Source organism: Hipposideros armiger, unplaced genomic scaffold (genome assembly GCF_001890085.2).
Source record: "Hipposideros armiger isolate ML-2016 unplaced genomic scaffold, ASM189008v1 scaffold_419, whole genome shotgun sequence".
NCBI lineage: Eukaryota > Metazoa > Chordata > Mammalia > Chiroptera > Hipposideridae > Hipposideros > Hipposideros armiger.
Window position 1 is genome coordinate 237,345 of NW_017731769.1, and position 17,533 is coordinate 254,877.

Below are 17,533 nucleotides of genomic sequence, written 5' to 3' on the forward strand. Positions count from 1 at the left end.
ATCTGGTTGTGCATCTCAGTCACACGCTAAATTGCTGGTGGTGGCTGTCCTTTCAACATGGTCATCTGATGTTATGCCTTGATTTCTCCTTTTACAAAAATGTTTTTACTCCTTCAACAAAGCCATTCATTGTGGTGTTGTGTTCTTCATTACTCATCACGCCTCCCTGAGCAAGAATAGCACAATGGGTGACTCCTGTACCATTTCTACCTGTATCTGCATCATAATTGATAGCGCATGTGTCAAGGTATATTGATGTGCATCATGTTCAAATATTCAAACACCAGTCATTTACTTAGTTACTTATTTTTTTGCATTGTGGTCATTTGAGCATGCTATCATGGTGTCTCTCACCATCACTTTGCTCCTGGACCAAGTAATTCCTTCTTGTATTGTGGCTTCTCGATCATAGATTGTGACTCTGTGCAATTTCCACTATGTGATTGTTTCCTTTGTATCACTCTGTCTTCTCTTACCTATAGGTGTTGGCTCCTTTTTCATGTTAGTCCGATCATACATATGGAATTTCTGTTCATATACTGTATTTTGGGTTGTACTATACATTTCTGCTCATATGCTATGATTCTGTGAAAATGCTGTTGGTGTCTACTTCTGAATTGAGAATGGAATCTTCTGTATCATGAATAATAGGTTACTAATTGTGACAGCATCGAATTTTCTTACGCTTCTATTATCCTGAATATTGGCTCATAATGCAGGATCATTGAGGTGTGCCTTGTGGTCAGATGTTCTGACTACTGCGGTGACCGCCCATGCACCACAGACATCTGATAATGGCTCCATATTGACACACGCCACAGTACTTGCTGTTCGTATCAGCAATATAGCTGTGAGTTCCTTTACTGTTTGTATTTTTTTTTAATCTCCTACCATATCCATCAGAGGTAGCCCAGCATCACTGATGTTAATTTACGTCACTTCCTACTTTTCTGCTTTATTTTCCTCAATCCTAAAGTAATAGTAATAATAGTACCTGCCTCATACGCTGACTGTGAGTAAAATAGTTATGCTATGTAGAGCTCTTTCTCCCTGGCATATGAGTACCATATAAATATAAACTATCATCATCATCATCATCATCATCATCATCATCGTTGTCATTATTTTTATACTAGTACTGTTTTCCTTTGTTCTCTATCATGACTGACAGCCTATGTTTTGAGATCATCTTGGTTTATATTCTAGTCAAATGATGAAAGCACTGGTGGTATCTTTACACCACATAAATATAGGCTGAACATTTGCCATGATGTCACCTATTGGATTATTGCCATCTGCTCCTGGGCCATGCCTTGTCATCTTATTTTATAATTTCTTAACTACTGTACCATGTCCATGTCAGTATTCTGTGGTTTTCTCTACCTACGATTTCTAATTGCTACTATAACATATTTGTATGGGCATCACCATGGTTATCTGATATGCTTGCATACCATGGTTTTCTGCACCTGACAAAATTGTGTCTACGGTTGTAATGAGATTGCCATTCTTTCTCCATGTTATGGAAATAAGTTTACATAGCAAATTTATTTCTTTTTGAACTCCCTTTTTATAGTTTCCCATCATCGCTGACAGTTTCTGTATTATGTACTTTTGCCTCTGTATCCTGGCTCTTTGCATATATTTTGAAGTTATTTGATTGTACATTAGCTCAAATACCAGTGATGTTTGTTCATACTTCATTGCTTTTGATTATATACTGTGTTGTTATCCTTTTCACTGTTTCCATTTGCTTTTACCTCCAAATCGTTGTTCCTGTATTATAGTGGTTTTTTAAAATCTCATACCATATCCACGTGAGCAAGCTCTAAACCATGTCTCTCTGCTCCTTTAACTTTTTGATCATTCACCATGATTTCCTGTGCTTACTTCATATGATATATCACAGGGGTTTTTTTCCTTCTTCTTTTGCTTTTATTGGGGAACAGTGTGTTTTTTCAGGACCCATCAGCTCCAGGTCAAGTAGTTGTTTCAATCTAGTTGTGGAGAGCGCAGCTCTGTGGCCCATGTGGGGATCAAACCGGCAACCTTGGTGTTATGAGCACTGCTCTCTAACCACCTGAGCTAACTGGCTGCCCCTATATCACAGTTTTCTTAGCATGAATCATTATATTGTAGTTTGATCCTGTACTGAGAATGCCATCTTCTGTGTCTAGGGCCATGCATTAGCTTATCACGTTGTTTTTCAGATCCGTCATGGAGGTGTTCTCCCCTTCTATCACTGCTGTCTGCTCCTATACCCTCTGCCTGTATCATGGCTAACAGCTCGTTGTGCAGTCGACTGAGGGTGCACTGTAATCATATGATGTTCGTCATCTCCTTTTGTATCATTGCCACCTGCTCTATTCCTTCACATATTGATCATGGCCTGCTCTTGGGCCATACAGATCTGCCATTGAATCATTGCTACCTCCCCCTACATAATGGCTGTCTGCTCATGTTGCAGGGCTTTCTGATTATGCATCTAATCAAAAGCTCAGACTCCAGGAGTGCCGCTTCCTCATACACTGTGGTCATCTGGGCATGTACCAGGGGATCTTCATTTATATCAATTCCTTTAGCCTCTGGACCAAAGCCATTTTTTTAGTAGTCTGAAATGACGAAGTCACCGCTTGAGCTAAAAGCATGTTTTTCAGTCTCACGCTGCCTGACTTTATCATATAATGCAGCATTTGTGATTGCATCTGTACTTTGTCCATTTATTCCTGCATTCGTGACTTTTTCCTTTTTCATAAGTTTCAGTTCATATTCAGAGATTGTTTAGAATGCATCATGGTGGAATTATCAAAACCCAGTGGTGGGTATTCACATGGCCTTTTTATCTGTGCCTGTATGTTCCGTCTTACACTATTACCCTCTACTTCTGGACCAAATTCATTTCTTTCCATGCTTAGTGCTTGCGTGTTTAATTCATGCAACACCTATACTTCAGTAGGCAGATAATTAGTGTCATTTCCTTATGTCTTAAATTGTAGGAATGTACTCATTTACTATGTGTATCTCTGCCTGAACCATGATTGTTTACAGCAGCACTGAGAATGAAGTATTATAACCATGAGATAATTGGCACATGTACCGTGATTACCTACTTTTTAAAATCACGATTCTTCTCTTTCCTGTCCAAATGTCTACTGTTTTCATGCCTTTCAGCACATGTTGTAGAGTTGGTTGTTTATTGTGATCAATTGCTCAAGCTAAGTAGTTTCTGCACTGTGGGTACTTGAACACGCACCAGTGTACTCTTCTGCATTATTGCATCTGCTCCTGAGACAAATTCATTTGTTTCAGTATTTTTTAATCATGAGCAACATCTGCCTGAATAATTACCATTCTATAATTGTGTGCTCCAGCACTACTATGACGTGTCCCATGGTTGAATGACTCCATAGTATTGGTGGTAATGTCGTAGATTCTTTCCTTCACTATGGCTGTCCATCATTTACCATTGCCACCTTAGCATGCACCCTGTCTGAGCTCCTGGAATACTGATGTCTTCTGATACATAATGGTTGTCAATGTATGCATGTGGTCATCTGCTTCTTCGTGGTCACGGCTATCTGAGCATGTGCAAGTTGATAATTCATAGTTGGTCCTGATTATCATGGCAGATCACTAATTCATGTGGTTCTATGGCTCAACTCTGAGTAGTATCTATTTATCCACTGTAGCAATATCATATAGACAATGCACTATGTATGATCAGGTGGGCGCTCATCTGGTTTTATGCTCCTGTACCATAAGTATTCTCTTTGAGCATTTCTGAGTTCCATTCCATTCAGTTTTTTGTTTTCAATTATAGTTGACATTCAATATTATTTTATGTTAGTTTCAGGTGAAGAGCATCGTGGTTAGATATTTATATAATTTATAAAGTGATCCCCCAATTAGTCTAGTACCCACCTGGCAGTATACATAGTTATTACAATATGATTGGCTACATTCCCTATGCTGTACTTTACATCCCCGCGACTATTTTGTAACTACCAATTGGTTCCTTTCTCTGTTTTAACTGCTATTGTGACCTTTGGCAAGTCACTCAGTCTCCTTGGGTGAAACTTATCCTTCTGGATTATATATCCTGATTTCTGCACATATTGATATACCATGTGCATTTTCCCCATATAAAAAGAGTTTTAAAATGCAATATTAACCTGTATAGTATTCATATGTAGTAATGACTGTCATTTATTTCACACTTTCCTTAATAAGCACATTTAAATTATTTTAAAATTTTCACTAATATGGTGTCATATTGTAATAAACACCTTTGAACATGAATTGTTTTTTGCATTTCTGATTTCTTTCTGTCCCATCGATTCCTAGAAGTAGAGGTACAGAATCAGAGCATGGGTTTCTTTGCAGGCTTTTTATTAATATTGCCAAATCTGGCAATATTTTCAAGGAAGGTTGTGTAGATTGATGCTCTCATTAGCAGATATTTCATATGGGATTCCTGTCTTCTCCTATCTTCAGCGAAATTGTTTCGCATTTTTTTTTAACTTTTTGTTCGTTTGATAGGTGAAGTGGTGCCTCATTGCTTTAATTGCATTTCTTGAATCAACCTGAAGGAGAAATTTTTAAAGAAATATATCAATGTAATCAACATTCTGAAATTTTTAGCATTTAACTGTGCATGGGACTTATTTTCTGAATTTTTAAAATGAGATATAACATATATAGAAATATCATATAAAGAGGTACACTAAGAATAATTCTAATGTAATCATTGTATGTATCAAGTGCACAGCTATACAACCACTATCCAAGTCAAGGTTACAGCACTGTAGGCTCCCCTGAAGCCTGGGATGTACCCATTTCTCATCTCAACTTTTTCTTTCTCCACTGGAAGTAACCACGGTCCTGGATCTTACTTGTTTTTCTGCATAGCTTTATCATAGGTGTATCCAAATGCAGCTTAGTTTAGCCTCGTTTCGAATTGGATATGACTAGAACCATACTGTGTTCCTTTGTGCCTTGCTTTGTTTGCTTAGCATTAGGTTTGTGAGATGTATCCAAGTTGTTGTATGGAATCACACTTGTTCTATTTCGTTGTTGCATGGTATCCCATTGTATGAATACTCCATGGTTTATCCGGTTTTTTTTAAGGTGGACATTAAGGTTGTTTCCAGCTATTTTTTAGAATAGTGTTGCTATGAACATTATTTTACATGTACAACCATCCTGGTGCATTTGTGCATACGTTTCTTTAAGGTCTTGGTCCAGTTGGTGGAAACAGTGGATCGTGGGCCTGGGTTTCATCAACTTTGCAATCTAGTGCAAACTATTCTCCAAGGAGGCTGTACCATTTACTACTCCCACCAAGAGTGTAGGAGAATTCCTGTTGCTTCATATCCTTGCCAAACGGTGTTAAAAGACTTTAAGATTTTTGTCAATTGATGAAGTTGTAATTAGAGCTTCTTGTGGCTCTAATTTTCATTTCATTTCTAATTACAAGAGAAATAAGCACCTTTCTTAAGGTTGATGACAATTTGGAGTTCCTCTTTTGTGAAGTACCTCATCATATCTTTTGTCCATTTTTGCTCTTGGATTTTCTTTCTTTTTCTTATGGTGTTGTAAGAATTCTTCATGTATTTTGGATAATGTTTCTTTAGCAGATATATGTGTGGTGTGTGACAAGGACATACCATTCTATACTTGTTCTTCACTTCTTTTTCTTGCACTTTTTGATAAATGGAGTTCTGAATTTTACTATACTGTTTGATCGATTGCTTCCTTTATGGTTAGCGCTTTGGGTATGTTTAAGAAACACTTTCTCACTCCAAATTTGTGAATAAGTTCACTTCTATTATACAGTCTTTAGAGTTTTTACTTTTACATTTAGATCTTCAACCTACTTGTAATAAATTTTTGTATGCTATGGATAAGGTTCCAATTAAATTGTGGTGTGAGGTATGAAAATAACCAATTGTCCTAGCACCATTTATTGAAACTCCTGCATTTACCGGAAAGTTCTTCAATGCTACCTCGGTCATAAATCAAGTGTCCATATATGCCTGAATTAGTTTCTGAACCTTCTATTGTTTCCTTTGTTTGTAGTTCCTGGCATCAATACCTGCCTGCCCCAATTGCAGTTTTTAGAAAGTCTTGATATCAGTAGAGCAAATCCTTTTCACTTTATTCTTCTTCAAGACTTCAAAATGCTAGTCTTGGCCATTTGCATTTCCATATAAACTTTAAAATCAGCTTGTCAAGCTTGACCAATCAGTCAATCAAACAAGAAATTAAATTGAGCAGTATAGGCATCTCGACAATGTAATGTTTAAATTTGTATTTCTGCATTTCTTTACGTCTCTATCATTTCTCTAAATAAAGTTCTATACTTTTATCCTACAGAAGCTTTGTACATCACTTGCTAGATTTATTTCTAGGCCTAGGTAGTTCTTAATTTTATGCTATGATAGAGGCAATTTTTAAAATTCAGTATAAAATTATTTGTCTTTAGAATTTTATTGATTTCTGGGTATTACTTTCATATTTGGCCACCTTGATAAACTCTCTTACAAATTCTAATTTATCTGTTGATTATCTAGGATTTTCTGTATACACATTGATATCATATCCAGATAATTAAAGCTTTGTTTCTTCCTTTCCAAACTTTATCTCTTTTCTTCTTCTTACTTTGCTTTACTATCTGGGACTTTCAGTAGAAGGTAGAATATGAGTTTCATCATGTTCCTGATCTCAAAGGAACAGTTCTCATAACGTCTCCTTTTCGCATGTTGTTTTCCGGAGGTTGTTTTATAGATACCTCTAATCAGATCAAAGAAATTCCCTTCTAGTCTTATTTATATTGATATTGTCATAACTTCAAAAAAACCTGTCAATGTTGAAGAATTCTATTAATTGATATTCTAATATTCAACTAACCTTGAATACCTAGGATAGACCCATGATATAGTATTCATTTTAGGTATTGGATATGATTTGCAAAATGTCTTCTGTATTTTTGCCAGTAATTTTCTTTTCTCATTCTGTCGTTGTCAGGTTTTGGTATGAAAGTTAAGCTAATCTAATAACACAACATAGGGATGTTGCATCTTTTATTATTTTGTGGAGGAATTTACATACAATTTATATTATTTCTTCCTTGAATATTCAGCAAAACTCTCTGGTAAAGCCATCTGGCCCTGGTTTCTCCTTGTGGGCATATTTTTTACTATTTCAATTTCTTTAATGCTTGTAGGACTGGCCATTTTCTCCAATTTCTTCTCGATTCTGATTTTGTAAGTTATTTTTTTCTAGGAGTTTGGTTGTTGTTGGTTTTGTGGGTTTTTTTGTCTAAATCTTCAAATGAGGAATCATAAAGTTGTTCAATTACACTCTTATGTTCCTTTTCTATGAGCTTATTTTGATCTTTGTCTAAGATTGGGATATCTGCTTAGCTCATTAAGTTTGTTTCCTTTTTAATAAATGCATATAAGGCCACATGTTTTTCCTTAACTGTTGTGAAGTTACATGCCATAGTTTTAATAGTGATTTTGTTATTGTACACTTAAGATGTTTGAATTTGTATTTTGATTTTATTTTACCTTGAGTTTGTATATACAGAGGGTGCCAAAAAAATGTATACACATTTTAGGAAAGGAGAAAACAGTATTAATATTGCACTGATGGTAACCACTTTGAGCACTCTTCTAATTGCAGAAATCAAATGTGACTTGTATTCATCTTTTGTTATCAGTTTATATTGAGTATTACAATTTTAATAGTTTTCCTTTCTTAAAATGTATATACATTTTTTGGGCACTTCTATATATCTAGTTAGAGTAAAGATAATGCATATTTTTTGCCATAAATAGGTGCATTTCCTCTATATATTTCCACTAGGTCAGGTTTGTTAGTCATCTGGTTCAAATCTTCTATATCTGTCCTAATATTTAAAATCTGTCTAATTTGTCAATTTGTGAAAGAGGTATGTTAAAGTTTCCCATTATGACCATAGATAAGTCTATGTTTCTTTGTAGTTCTGTTAGTTTTTGCTTCACATATTTTGAAATATTGTGTTACTAGAAGTATAGAACTTTATTATACTTCTCGGTTAGTTGAATCTTTTATCATACAGAGTTTTCTTCTTTATCTCTAGTAAAATCTTTCACTTAAAGTCTTTATTTCCTGAATTTTGAAATAATACTTTGGTTAATATTTGCATAGCATATCTTTTTGCTTTTACTTTCAACTTTCCTGTCCCCTTATGTTTTCGATATGACTCTTATAAACTACATGCAGTTAACTTATTTTATTATTTTTAACTTAGCTTTATAACCTTTTTATTTGAACTGGGGCCTTTATTTTATTCACATGTAATAAAATTTTTGATATATCTGAGTTTGAAAGTATCATCTTCTCTTGATGCTTTCCATGTAGCTTGCCTATTTTCTGTTCATTTTCTCATTCTTGTCCTTACTTGAATTGATATTTCTTAACTAATTTTATTTCTTATCCTCTTCTAGTGTAGAATATATACAGCCTGTATATATTTAGATTTAGGTGTGTCCTAGTAAGATATACACTTTAGTCCTCAAACTTTTTATTTCCAGTTGTATTTGGTTGTTTTTCAAGTCTCCTAGTTTATCGTTCATAATGTCCTGTTCTCTGTAGATATTTTAAGGGGTTTTGTTTGTTTGTTTGTTTTCTTTTCTTTTTCGTGGAGGTCATGGTTCTTTGATCATCTGTGTCTGAAAACATACCATCCGAAGTATGTGGGGTTTGGTTTCTGTTCTACTTGTTTTTATTGTTTCTTTCTCATAGTGCCTAGATTCCTCATGTTCTTGGTTATCTTGTGTGTGTACTGATCAATGCCTCAAAAAATGTTATTTGTGGGGGTTCTACAAAGCCAAATATGAAGATACTATCTTCCAGAGACTATTTATGTTTACTTCTGTAGGTCACCTTGGGCATAGTTTGCAGTCACTTTAAACTAAATTCATGACAAGGTTTCTTGAACCAAACATTATTGTGAATTTAGGTTGCAAACCTGAGAGAGAAGCCAGCCTGTGGTTTAAAAGTTTTGGCAAGAAGAGTCTGTCTGTCTGTCTATCTGTCTTTCTGTCTTTATTTCTCCATGTTCAGTTCAAATTGAAGCAACTCTCCTGTGCCCTCCTGGGTATTGGAGAAGAGGTACAGACTCATATCTGATTCATTAATACCGTGAAATTGTACTCCTGGATCATCTGAGGTCGTGTGTGTGTGTGTGTGTGTGTGTGTGTGTGTGTGTGTGTGTGTGTGGTCAGACTGCCCATCATTGGAAAATACTACATTTTGGTGCGTCTCTCCCACAACTTAATTTTGTAACTCTGCCTTTCTTTTACTTTTCCTTGGATTATTATTTTTATTTTCTTAAGACTTGTTTTCTATTTTGTTTAATTATGAAGGCATTAAAGAATGCCACTTTATGAATTTATTCATCTGTCCAGCTCTGGGTTTATCCCCCAAAATAAAGTTTTGTTTTATAGTTTTACCTCTTCAATTTTCCTCGAGGTGGTGCATGAAAATAATTAGTATTATGTGTTATTTAGAGAACAAATGTCAACTTGTTTTTTAGTTGTATTAATTATGTTTGGATTTGTCTTCATTTTTGTCAGCTTAATCTGTTGCAAACTGAATAATGTAGCTTAATTATTGCAAACTGAGTGGTGTGTTAATTTCCTTCAACAATCCAATTTATTTCATTTGTATTTTATTTCTAAGTGTTTATTTATTCTAAAATAGTGTTATTGAAAGCAGGAAGTTTCATGAGTTGCTGCTAATAGTAGGAATGGGAAGAACAGCGTCTGTACCTACATATGCCTCAAAGAACAAAATACCTTATCCTGGGGAATGACCACATGCATTTTGGGCTAGTTCAGCTCCTAGGTTTCTAAGTTATGGTATTTATGTGATGTTAGTTTGTCTTTCCCTGACAGTCTTGGGTCTGTATATTCTGTTTTAGAGGATGGAACATGTGAAGTCCAAGAATGTTTCCTCTTAATCCATCCTCAACAGCAATGTATATAATGAAATTTCTTTTAGATGTTGGATTTTGCCTGTTTTTCATTACCTTTGACAATCAAACCCCTTTCCCCCACTGTTTTATTTTGCTATGTACCTCTTTTAATGAGAAATTGAGACGAAATAGATCTTGAATTGTATTCATCTAAAGCCGAAGAACCCCAAATTTTAGAGGTATCCATATGGAAGCACACAAAAGAGATAGAGTAGAAATGGACAGAGCTGTTGTATAATTAGGATGGTAACATGGAGTCCAAGGAATTTCAAAGGAGGAGGTTGTGGTCAGTGTTGTCAAAAAATGTGAAAAATAAAAAAGAGAAAGAAAGGACGTTTCAACCCCAAAGGTGCTTTAAAGTATGGGTTATATTTTTAATACCAACATTATTGGTAATCGCTGACATGGTAATTTCAGTGAAATGATCAGGGAAGAAGGCAGAATGTAGTTGATAAAAGACTGAATCAAAGGTGAGTAAGGTGGAGTTAGAAATTATAAATGGCTCATTCAAGAAGCTTGACAAAGAAAGGAAAGAAGATGAGTAGAAAGGAGCATATCAATAGAATGTTTTTTTTAAGATGGGAGAAACTTGATTCTGTTTATAGTCTAAGAGAAAGGAGTCACTAGAGAAGGGGAGATGCGAAATACAGGTAAGTAAAAATAAATAAATAAATAAATAAATAAAATACAGTAGTATTTTATAATAAATTAATACAGTAGTAAGTAGTAGGCGAGTAAACAGAGGGGAAAGGAGTTGAGATTAGGAGTTTAGGTTGAAGGATTATCTTAAAGGGGACAAGTTAACCTCATTTTCTGCAATATGTACATGCTGCACTTCAGAGGAAAGTTAACGAAGTAGTCTTTGATGTAAACCCCAATTTATTTAAGGAAGGAGAAGGAAAGAGTTTTCTGTTAAAAGGTTGAGGACATAGGAGCATTTGTTTCCCATAAAATGAAGGATTGACTAGGCATGTGGGGGGGGAGTTAGAAGGGGGAAATTGTCTTGAGAACTTACTTCTGAGAAGGAAAGGATGCCTCCAGTAGTGTGAGGACATGAACTCCAGAAAGCATTCACTCTTTTTTTTTTAGCTGAGCCATCCTGCTACCTGTTGATAGCTCAGCAGCAGCTCAGCTCTGGCCGTGAATAGAATTGACGACCCTGTTGCTCAGAGCTCTCACTCTTGAGTGAGCTCTTAACCAACTGAGTCACTCGGCCGGCCCTTCGCTCTTTTTTTTTGACATTTTATTGAGCAGCGATTATATGCCAGGCACTGTTTTACGGCCTAGAAATAGAGATAAGGTCTCTGTACTAATGAAGCTTATATCTAGTGGGGGAAACAGAAAAATAAGAAAGTAAAGATACAATGTAATTTTAGGTAGTGCTGTATCCTATAAGAAATATTAAACTGGGTAAGGAAGTAGAAAGAGATGAAGGAGGGGCATGGTGTTTTGGGTAAGGGTGAACAGAGAATGCTTCTCTGAAGTGGCGACACAGGACTAGACTCCTAAATAAAGTGAGGAGTGAGCCAAACTGCTATATGGGGGAAGACCTTTATGACAGAGGAAAGGGCAAGTGAAAGCCCCTCAGGCAGGAGCATGCTGGGTGTTTTCAAGGAATAGTAGGAAAATCAGTTGAACTTGACATGAGTGGGGGAGAGGGAAAATAGAACGAGGTAAGATCCCGAGGTAGCCAGTAATCAAATCGTGTAGATCCTTATCGGTCATGGCAAGTACCTTGGATCCAATGAAAATCCACTGGACATTTTTGAGAATGGGGTGATATAATCTGATTTATATTTTTGTAAGTCTCACTTTGGCTGTGGTACAGAGAATGGACTGTCGGGGGCAGGAGGAGAAGCAGAAAGGCAACCTAGGAGGCCATTTGTCACAGTCATGGAGGTGAGAGATGATGGTTTAGACCAGCCTGTGGGTATTGGAGGTGCTGAGAAGTGATCAGAGTCCGACTCTGTTTTGAAGTCAACAGGATAAGCTGATAGTTTGGATTTAGGGTGTCGAAGAGAGAAATCAAGGAGTGTATGTGGATTGGATATGGGTGGATTTGATGTGGGGGGTGTGAAAGAGAGGAATTCTTGGTCTAGAGTTCTTCTCTTTCTTTGCTGATTCACTTTTGGAGTGTTTTATTCACTGCTGTATTCCTAGCACTTAAAACAGTGCCTGGTACATGTGGTGAGTCATAATTTTGAACAAGTGAATAATAAGAGTGGTTTCAGTGGAATAATAAGTGAAAATGCCCGATTGGTGTAAGTGTTATGAGAGAATGAGAAGTGAGGAAGTTGAGATAGTGATATCAAAAATTACTGAAATGAGTCACCATAAAGGAAGCAGAGAAATTGGGAAAGAGTTGGAGGGGGGTCACGGGAGGGCCTTATTTTTTTTAATGATGGATGATATTACATCATTTTTTTTATGTTGCACAGAATGAGCCAGTAGAGAGGGGAGAACTGACAAGTTTGGGAGAGATCAGAACACCACCCAAGTAAAATGCTAAGCAGGACACAGGGAATGGGATCCAGAGCACATGTTGTGGGGGGAGGGGTTAGCACTAGATAAGAGGACAGACAGCCCTGGAGTATATGGCTCAGGTTCAGGCGGTTTGGTATAATTGATATTAGGAAGATGAAGTCTTCTGATTGTTTCATGTTTCTTGGTTAAATAATAAGCAGACCCATATGTTGAGAGTCTGGGAGAAGAGTTATTGGAGAGAAAAGTTAAAAAAAAATCATTGGAGGGGCGGCCGGGTGGCTCAGTTGGTTAGGGCGCATGCTCTGAACAACAAGGTTCCCAGTTCGATTCCCACATGGGCCAGTGAGCTGCGCCCTCCACAAATAGATTGAAAGACAATGACTTGACTTGGAGCTGATGGGTCCTGGAAAAAACCACACTGTTACCTTAAAAAAAATAGTTGTTTCGTAAAGTAGGAGAGTAAATTTGTTTGGCACATGTAAAAGGATCATGGGAAATTTGAAGTACGTGGAAGAAAATTTAAAGAGAGACTGGTCAGGCATATGTATGCATTTTTCTCTAGCTATATTTTACTACTCATTGGCAGGCAAAGAGATGGATGTAAACAGTGCTTATGTTTTCCCAGGCAGTTACAACAGAGTAAGAGAGAGGCAAGTGTGTTCAGGGTACATACCAGAACTTGTTTATCATGATTATAGTTATGGGCTATGTGTGCAATCCAAGTAAGGTAAGAAAGGGAGTAAGAACATAAAGGTGACGATGGGCAATTTAAAGGTGGTAGGATCAAGGAATTAGAGATTCAGTGATAAATAGTGATACTGTACAAGAATTGACAGGATGAAGGTAATGGATGAAAAGGGTTGGAAAGATGTGGTCAGATAGTTATTTGAGATCATGGATTTGTAATACAGTAAAACCTTGGCTTGCGAGTAACGTGGCTTGCGAGTATTCTGCAAGGCGAGCAAACGTTTCTAATACATTTTAACTTGGTAAATGAGCAATGTCTTGCAATACAAGTAGTTTGTTTCTGGAGCGAATTATGCTCGCAAACCAAGGTATTACTGTAACAAGCTTTAGGACCATGGGAATGAGTAACTGGATTAAAGTGGAGCTGAGGCTCATTGGAGGGCAAGAGGTCAAGGAATTAACCTGTAGCTTACAGTGACCAAGGATTACCATATGTCAAATGTATGCTTCATGCTGTACATGAATTACGCCATTTAATTCTCATAACGCTCCTCTGTGGCAGTATTATTATTATTATTGGCATTTTATAGATGAGCATGTCGAGTCAAATCTCTGGCTCAATGTCAGATTCCTATGTGGTATATCAAGAATTGGAACTAACATGTTTCTAACTCTAAAACCTTTCATAAAGATAGTGCTTTTGGATGGGTGGAATTAGATGGCCTCAAATGAAACTCTGGAGACAAACTGAGGCAAAGAAGTGTCAGACCTGGCTTTGTACTATCTGGGTAGCAGCACTCGAGCTGCCTCTGTTCAGGTCAAGTTCTGGCAGATAGCACCTCACAGCATCGAAGCAGGGGTGTTGGTGGGTAGAGTGTCCGTACCTGGTAGACATAAAGAAGTTTTAAGAATTCTCATAGAGCTACGTACTGTATCAGTGCCTTGTGCATAGTAGGTTCTCAAATGTTCGTGATAAAATGAATTTGCATTTGGAGAGGATTTCATAGCAGGCTCATCTTGGTGTAGTAGGTGTTTAGCCTGACATTTTATATATTACTTAATCTTTAGAATTCTTATAGGAAGAGTATTAACCTGCATTTTACATTGAAGAAGGATTCTTTTAAAGCCTAGCTCGACAGTATTTGGTAGTGCCAAGTAGTCTCTCTCTTCTTTTTGAAAGGATTTCATCAGAAGACAGTTTGTTTTTCCAGGACCCATCAGCTTTAAGTCAAGTAGTCATCTTCAATCTAGTTGCGGAGGGCGCACCACCATGGCCCATGCCGGGATCAAACCGGCCGGCAACCTTAGTGTTAGGAGCACTGAGCTCTAACCACCTGAGCCAACCGGCCACCCTCAAGTGGTCTCTTGATCTGGTAGGTTCCAAAGCCCATCTTACACCCTATCCTTTATAGTATCTTACTTCACTTAAGGTTACGACTTTTTCAAAATAACATTTATTTATTCATTAGTGAACTATCAAATGCACATTATCAGATACTCTTCTATGCATTGGGCATATATCTGTGAACAAAACAATTCCTTGTCCCCATTGAGCTTATATTCAACTAGGGAAACCGACAATAATAAAAACATAAAATCTATGTTCCAAGTGCAAAGGAGGAAAAATAGAGCAGACAACTGAATAGGGTATATCCAAGATGTGCAGAAGGATTACAGTTTTATCAAGGAGGACCTCCGTGCAAAGGGTGACACTTGAATAAAACCCTGAAGTGAGAGAAGGAGCAAACTATCTGGAAATTGGGTGGAAGAACAGTCCAGGTAGAAGCAATAGCAGGTGCCAAGGCCCTAGAGCTGGAGCGTGTCTGGCATATCCAGTGAACAGCAAGGAGGCCACGGTGGCTGAAGTGCCGTGAGTGAGAGAGAAGGGTAGTCAAATGTAAGGTGAGCCAGTTCTTTTGGGATTAGATCATGTAGGTCCTTGTGGGTCATAATAAAGCTTTTGAAATGGGAAGCAACTGGAGAGCTTTGAGCAGAGGAGACACATGGTTGACTTAACACTAAAAGTTCACTCTGCTGTAGAGAAAAAAGACTGTAGGGGAGCAGGACAGAGGCATCAAGCCCAGTTAAAAGGCTTTTACCATGATCTCAGCAAAAGATGAGGAGCCAGCGCCGCAGCTGCAAAGGTGGTGACCGCTGGTTTTATTCTGGATATGTTTGCTGTTGAATGGCATGCAGTGAGATTTGCTAATGAATTGATGTGAGGTGTGAAAGTAAAAAAGGCGTCAAGAATGACATCTGAGTTTTTGCTCTGCATCAATGGAAGGAGGGAATTATAATTCCGTAAGATGGGAAAGACTACAGGAGGACCAGGGCCGTGTGTATGTGTGTGTGTATCTGAACCTCAGATTTGAACATGTTAGCTTTGAGATGCTTCTCAGACAGCTAAGTGCAGATATGCGTTGCGGGAGAGAACTGGTTTGGAGTTTGCAAGTCATCAGCCTATAGATGATATTTCCCCCTGGTTTGTGCCTTGTACCCTCCTTAGCTCTTGAGCAGAGTGAGTTGGTTGAGAAACTATTTGCTGTTTTGGCTGTGCAATCACATATTATGGTGGCTGGAGCATGTGTCATGATTGTGTGTTCATGTACCATAGGTGATCTATTCTAACACCAAGATTGTCTGAGCCTGCACAAGGGTGTTCTCCTCCTATTTTATAGCCAATCTGCTCCTACCACAGGCATCTGCTTTTGTGCCCATGGTTATCTGAATGTGCTCATTGGTTGTAAGCTCATATTTCATTGGTGTTTATGTGCTCTACGTGTATGAGCATACACCATGGTTCTCTATTTTTGCAGTGTAGGTTGGCTTCTTTATATTAACTTTAAAACTAGTATTAGGTTTTACATTCTGCTCATGCAGTGCAGTTGTTCGAATATTACTGTCATTATATGATGTTTTCTGCTGTAATTTTTAGTTTATTCACCAATGATGTGTGACCTATATTTGTTTGTTCATATGTTATAGATAGCTATTCACCATGGTCATCAGATATCAACTATTCACTGTGGCCACTTGCACCTCTACCTCTCTACTATGTCAACTGTAACTGAAAAAAATAAATAATTTAAATAAAAAACATTTTGCATAAACTAAGAGAAAATACATACATACAAAAGTGCTCTGAGAAAAGCAAAGCAGGAACTCGCGGTAGGAATCCTAAATTGGGGTCCTTATCTAAACGTCCAGACTCTGGGTGTGAGCGGGGTTGTCAGATTATAAAATGCTGAGGGCGCAACTCCAAAGAGCTGTTTTCTCCTCACCCAGATTCCAGAAGATGATCTAATATAGAGCCTAGTGGTTGCTTTCAGGGCAATGGGATCAATTTAGAAAGACTTTTGTTCTTCGTCTTCTCATCGACCAGAATAGCTCTCTAGCATGTACCTGTTTTACATATTGCATGAGTCTCTTGCATAAACTTTCCTTGGAAAAAATATTTTCCTATTCCTCTATTCCCTCTGAAAATTCAACCACTGATAGGACTGAAATAGAGTATGGTGTTGGGTCAGAGTTAGGGCTCCTTCAAGTGGTCAGTGTCTCAAATTCAAGGAAGCCACAAGGTTTAGAGATAGCAAGCAAGTGCCACTTTATATTAGTTTCTTAATGCCATGTGTTGGGTAAACCTCTGCCAGTCCAGGGTTCATAAAACAGCCTTGCATATGAGCAACTCTAAATCACATGATTCTACCATCAGTATAATTTGCTGACCTCTTACAGGCTTCTGCATGAAGAGGCTAGGCTTGGATTTCTTCTTTATGTCACGGCCCCTACAAGGGGCTGGCTTTGCCCTCAAATGTCTCTTTACGGGGAGACATTGCATTCTAGTTCGAGAGCTGTGGTGTCTCATCATTCAGCATTTCCACAACCTGATTCAAAGGAAATAGTCCATCTACTCCAGGCTATTTGATCTTTCGGAAAATTGCTTAACTGTATCAAGATGAGAATCAACCCTATATATGCCATAACGAGACTGCAGGTCTTAAAATTCTGGTCTTTTCTACAGCATCACAGTTAACTATGGCACAGGCATATGTGATAATAAAGATCAGGCAGAACTGGGGGAAAATAAAATGGAGACATGAGAGATTATTTTAAGTTTGGGGATTATCAGAGGGAACTGAGGCTAAGCGAAGTGCTGTGACTCAGGGAAGTCATGGGAAGACAGCGAAAGAAATGGAACTGCAATCTCAGACTCATGGTTATTGATTTACAGCCCTTTATACTACCTTTTCTTGGACGGGCTCTGGTATATTCAGAGAGGAGTATGTTGGTGCTGAATTTTGGTGGCATTAACTGGGGCGAGGGGACTGTCACATTAAG

At 37.6% G+C, this 17,533-nt stretch overlaps 1 protein-coding gene across 1 annotated transcript in view; it reads left to right on the forward strand.

Moving 5' to 3' along the window:
• The window catches only part of GABRA3 (gamma-aminobutyric acid type A receptor subunit alpha3), a 234,263-nt gene that overhangs the window by 59,568 nt on the left and 157,162 nt on the right, over window positions 1–17,533 (forward strand). The window lies entirely within an intron of this gene.